Below are 6,000 nucleotides of genomic sequence, written 5' to 3' on the forward strand. Positions count from 1 at the left end.
GACTCCCTGGTGGTACAAAGGAGACAAGGTCTCCTCTTCCTCGTGTCCCTGGGGCAGCCCCCAGTCTTTGTGCTGTGTCTGGCTGGACAAAGGACTGCAGGGGGAGGGGCTTCCTGCCCTCTTTCTTCTGTCTGTTCACCTTCTGGAATTTGCGGTCCTAAGGGACCCACTCGCCTTCAAAAGAGGCTGATCTCCCTGAATCCCTTCCTCTGCTTCACACTGGGTCGACCAGCAGTGAGCTCCAAGAGGTGGAGGATAGGGTTTCCCTGGTGGCACAGTGGTTAAGAATCCATCTGCCAATGCAGGGACATGGGTTCGAGCCCTGGTCCAGGAAGATCTCACATACATGCTGCGGAGCAACTAAGCCCGTGCACCACAACTACTGAGCCTGCGCTTTAGAGCCTGCGAGCCACAACTACTGAGCCCACATGACACAACTACTGAAGCCCACGTGCCTAGAGCCCGTGCTCTGCAACAAGAGAAGCCACGACAATGAGAAGCCCGCCCACCACAATGTAGAGTAGCCCCTGCTCGCTGCAACTAGAGAAAGCCCATGCACAGCAACGAAGACTGAACACAGCCAAAAATAAAAACAAATAATTAAATACATTTATTAAAAAAAAAAAGAGGTGGAGGATGAGGATAGCCAGAGGTGGGTGGAGGTCCTCAGAACCGGAGGGTGATGTGGGACCCTGTCTACATCCTCTGCCCACCACAGTGTTGGCCCCTTGAATGAAGACTGAGGTCTTTTATTCATCACTATCCCCAGTGCCTGGCTCAGAGAGGGGCTCCCTACCCCCTTTGTCACATGCTGAATGTGTGATGTGACCCCAATCCCCCAGGGCTCTCGCCTAAAGCTCTTCTCCCTCCACTCCTCTTCTGGCTTGAAAAACAAAGCACAGCAAAGGTAACAATTTAAGAGAGGAAAGCACTGGTTCTGAAAGCTGGGAGAAGAGTGCACTTCTGTGGTTCAAGAGACCATGATAAAATTTGAACTTGTTGCAGGAAGAAGGAACTAACGGTGTGACCTTGAGCGTGATACCCTAAGGGGCATAAGTATGCCCACTCCCGGGTTGAGGAATAAACTGATGCAGAGGGCCTGTCCCCTAGTAGGGGCTCAATCACTATAATTCCCTGCCCTCCGTTCTTATCAGAAAGCTCTCCTCTTCACGGGCTTAGCCTCCCGGCACCCCAGTCCCAGGCTGTATTTTCTATCCATTCAGCTGTAAACCCTTCAGAGGTCTCCCGTCCCCTCCAGGAGACCGATCACATCAGGACCCCGACTGGCAGCTAGGGGTGCAGGAGGCAGGGTGTTTAGAACTTGCTGGGTCCCGTGACTCGGGAAGCATCGAGGGCAGCGAGGACTGATGGGGCGGGGGACCGAGGAGCACTCGTCCAGGAATCCACCATCCGGCAGAGCTAGCCCCAAGGACGCCCCACGAGGAGTTTCTTGCACTAGCGGTGGTTCTCACACTTGGGGGCTCCCCCCCTTCACTCTCCACTCTCCTGTTCAGCCGCGGACGTCCTCCCCGCACCCGCCCTTACCCTCGGTCCGTTCCTGTTGCCTCTGGGCCGCTGGGGAAGCACCCGAGCGGCTGTGCCGGCTTCCCGGCTTCTCAAACGGCTCGGAGCCTTGGCGTTTACCCGTTGCCTAGCAACCCTGGCTGGCCCCGGACGCGGGGCGGCGCTGCGCAGCGCTGAGCGGAAGGAGATCCGGGGCACGTGACCCCCCCCCATCCCGCTGTGTTGGAAGCGTCTCCGGTCCCTCCCAAGTTAGTCAAGCACCGGTAATGATAAACTTTTGTAGAGTCTCTGCCAAGGCGCTTATCCGAGTCTACAAATATGCATTTGGCAAGATCCTGAGAAAATGCAAATTGTTCTCAGCGCGCCTCCGGGTCCTGCGCCGTGGTTGGGGCTCTGCTATTTATTTGCTCGTGATCCGGCGGGTCGTTTTACCACCCCTTCCTTCAGCTTCCTCGTCTGCTAAATGGGAATTATAACCCCCAGCCTCCTTTCTGCTACCATATTCCCTGCACATTGTATAATAAGCTTAAATCTGACTACAGCACCAGAATGGAAACTCCTGGAAAGTAGGGACTGGGTGTTTCCACAGCTTAGCGCTTGGTTGCCATGTTGTAAACATGTACTGTTTATTGAATGGATGAATGAATGAATAAAATGAATTCCTCATGGGTTAAGGCAATGAGGGGAAATAATGTAAACTAAAGGAAGTGGATTTGGGGCTAGAAAACATGGGTTTAAATCCCAGTTTGGCCATTTACTAATCGCATGACCTTGGGCTAGTTGCTTTCCTTTTCTGACTCAGCCATCCTCGTTGGCAAAGGGAGAGGACAGTGGCAGTACTTAGGATAATTGGGAGGGCCAGGTGAGCTGACGCGGCAGGGTGCCCAGGCTGGAGCTAACTGCAGAGCCGGCATCTGAAGGGAGGCCAGCTCTGTACCTCCGACGGCAGGGAATCTAATCGGAGTTCAGGGATGGGCGCTGGAGATTTGGAGTGGGGCGGACCATGTGTCATCCAAGAAGTGGCATTTGAGATTGGAACCAAGCCTTGAAAAACCGTTATGAGCTGCAGGGGGGAAGGAGTGGGGAGAGGATTCCAGATTGGGGGGAGGGCGGGGCTAGTGTGAGCAAAGGAGGGGCTGTTGTCATGGAGGAACGGCATTTGGGGGGCTGGAGTCCCTGCGGGGGGACAATGAGAGATGAATTTGCAAAGGTCAGCTGGGGCCAGTTTGTGGGAGATCCGAGAGGCAGTCTAAGGCGCCTGGCCAGCTTCCCGGGGGTTTTATGAAAGTACAGGAAGAAAGCAAACATTCCCTCCCGCAGGCTCCCCAGCTCCTGCATAAATGTGCTTTCACCACTACCGGGCAGGTGCAACAAAATTGCCATTGAGATGGCACTTTGCCCAACCGCACTAACCAAAGGCGAGCCCATAAGTGACTGCTGTCATCAACCGCCCCCCACCTCGACTCCCGCCACCAGTTTCTCTGAGTCAAGGAGTCCCTCAGGGTGGATGCCGAGGTGGGTGATGGGGGCTGGGTGCAGGAGTGTCTGAAAGCCCCACGGAACCGGCTTTGTGTGGTCAGATGTGAATCAGACCCGGGCAAAACGTCAAGAAGATCGGCTCCACCCTGGAGCCCTGGCTGGTTGGGACTGCGATCGCAGGTGCCCTCCTCACCCCACCCCCAGCTTTGGGAAGCTGAGGCTCCCAACACACACGTTATGCCCCGGGGAAGGTAAGTGAGGCAGAGGTGGAAAAGGGGGAAATGGGAAAAGTTGAAAGGAAAACTGCCGCCTCCTTTCTCCTATTATTGCAATGATTTATTACAGGCTCCTGATCCCTCCCCGCCGCCACGCAGAAAGCCTGCATGCTGCCAACCACCAACATGCGGCTGTGTTCACTGGGAAGACAGGTGGCTCCCATGTGCAAGCCCGTCTCAGCCACCCTGGGAAGCCAGCAATAGAGCATATAATTAGAAGTAGGCACAAGGGTCCAGTTTAAAAAATGCAGGGTCTCTCAGATCTCTGCTCAATCACAGCAGAATTGGCAACGGAAATTCTTTGCTGAGAGCGGCCCCTGGCCCTGGACATCCCCAAGGCCAGTCCGCAATCCACTGCACTGCTGTCTTCCCAACCTCTTTTTCCAATTTTTTATTGTGGTCAAGTACACATAAAACCTACCACCTTAACCATTTTTAAGTGCACAGTTCAGTGGTGTTAAGTACATTCATATTGTTATGCAACTGACCACCATCCATCTCCAGAGCTGTTTTCATCATGCAAATCTGAGACTCTACTTCCCTTAAACAATAAGACCCCACGGCCCCCCTCCAGCTCCTGGCAAGCACAATCCTACTTTCTGTCTCTATGATTTCGACTGGTCTAAGTACGTCGTAGAAGTGGAATCACACAGTATTTGTTTCTTTTTGTAATTGGCTTATTTCACTTGGGCGTAATGTCTTCAAGATTCATTCATGTTGTAGCAAGTGTCAGGATTTCCTTCCTTTTTGAGACTGAGTGATATTCCGTTGTACGGATAGAGCACATTTTGTTTACCCATTCATCTATAGATGGACCCTAGGGTTGCTTCCACATTTTACTATTGTGACTAATGGTGCTATGAGCATGGAGGTACAAATATTGAGACCATGCTTTCAATTCTTTTGGAAAATGGAATTGCTGGATCATATGGTAATTCTATTTACTTAATAGAATTTATCCATTTTTAGTTTTTTAAAAAAATTATTATTTATTTATTTATTTTTATTTTTCGCTGCGTTGGGTCTTTGTTGCTGACTGCGGGCTTTCTCTAGTTGCGGTGAGCGGGGGCTACTCTTTGTTGTGGTGCGCGGGCTTCTCACTGCGGTGGCTTCTCTTGTTATGGAGCACGGGCTCTAGGCACGCAGGCTTCAGTAGTTGTGGCACGTGGGCTCAATAGTTGTGGCTCGTGGGCTCTAGAGAGCAGGCTCAGTAGTTGTGGCACACGGGCTTAGCTGCTGCTCTGCCACATGTGGGATCTTCCTGGTCCAGGGCTCGAACCCGTGTCCCCTCCTTGGCAGGAGGATTCTTAACAACTGCGCCACCAGGGAAGTCCCAAGTTTTAATTTTTTTGAGGAACCTCCATACTGTTATCCACAGCAGCTGTACCATTCCACATTCCTGCCAACAGTGCATAAGGGACCACTCCGTCTGCCGCTCCATAGGGTAAGTGTGAATGACAGCCTCAAACACACGCCTGTTCCTGGCAAAGGCTTGAAACGCGGTCGATTCTGGGAGCACAGCTGCTGCATGGAAGTCAACAGTAGCTGAGGACCATGGGCGGGGAGCTGGGGTCGGCCTGCCCAGCCCTCTCAGGCTGGCCCGGGTGTTCAGCGGACAAATGGGATGCTGCAAAGAAAGCTGGAAAGGCGCCGTGCATCCCAGGCGCCCAGGCCCAGAGAAGCACCCCGTGGAGGTGAAGAGTTTAGGAAGAGAATGCAGCAAGGACCTGCTGCAAAGCTGGGAGAGGTGGCCCGCCACACGACACCCGCCCCAAGCCCATGTAATGGCACAGAGGTGCCCAGCGGGGCTCTGGGTTGCACACTCCTGGCTCTGACACTCTGTTCTTGACCAGGGTTCTTGGCCTTACCCAACCAACAGAAATTGATTAGAGGTCACACAAGAAATTCAGGCCAGGTTTTATTGGGGCCCCTGCTGCAGCAGGAGAGAGTGAAAACAAGTAATAGGTTCCCTTGCTCGCTCCCCGAAAAGGGGGGAGCCGAGCTGGTTCCTTATATGCGGTGAGGGTGGGGGTGTGTCCGGGGGTGCAGCTGAAAGGGTGGCTTAGTGGTCTGCCCACCCCACTGGTGGCGCTGTGTGCAGTGCCCTGCTTTTGCTCCTGACACCGTTTTTGCTCCCAGCTCTTCAGAAGTGGCGGTTGGGTTTTTGGAGGTCTGTTTGTCCAGAGTTTGCCCCAACTGCACATGCATGCAGTTATTTTTAGTCCCTTATAGTCTCTTTGTATTTTGTTGCTTGAGGAGACGTGTGTCCAGGTGTAAGCACTGCAGCAAAGGGCCCCAGGTCCCAGCCTGTCTCAGCTCCAACTAAGTCCTTACTCTCTCTCTGCCCCTCTGTTCTTTTATTTATGACCTCATAAGGTTATTATGAGGTTTAACAATTAATGTGAATTCTTGGGACAGTCTTTGGTACACACACTGGAGATAATAAATGCCACTCATTATCAGCAACCTTAGAAGCAATGACCTTTAAAGGGAACTTTGGAGACTCGAGCAGAAAAGCCTGTCCTTGGTCCTGAAGATCAGCAAGGTCACCCACCACCGGAGAGGCCCTGGGACATTCATTCAACAGCCCTTTCAATCCTTGATACTGAAACCTGCTCTGGAGTGCTCCCTGCGCGTAACCCAGCCAGAAGGTGCTGTTAGGGACCCTTGTCATTCCCAAAGCTGAGGAAGTTGGAGACGGTGTGCATTTTAGTACCAGTGG

This window comes from Mesoplodon densirostris, chromosome 18 (assembly GCF_025265405.1).
Source record: "Mesoplodon densirostris isolate mMesDen1 chromosome 18, mMesDen1 primary haplotype, whole genome shotgun sequence".
Taxonomy (NCBI): Eukaryota; Metazoa; Chordata; class Mammalia; order Artiodactyla; family Ziphiidae; genus Mesoplodon; species Mesoplodon densirostris.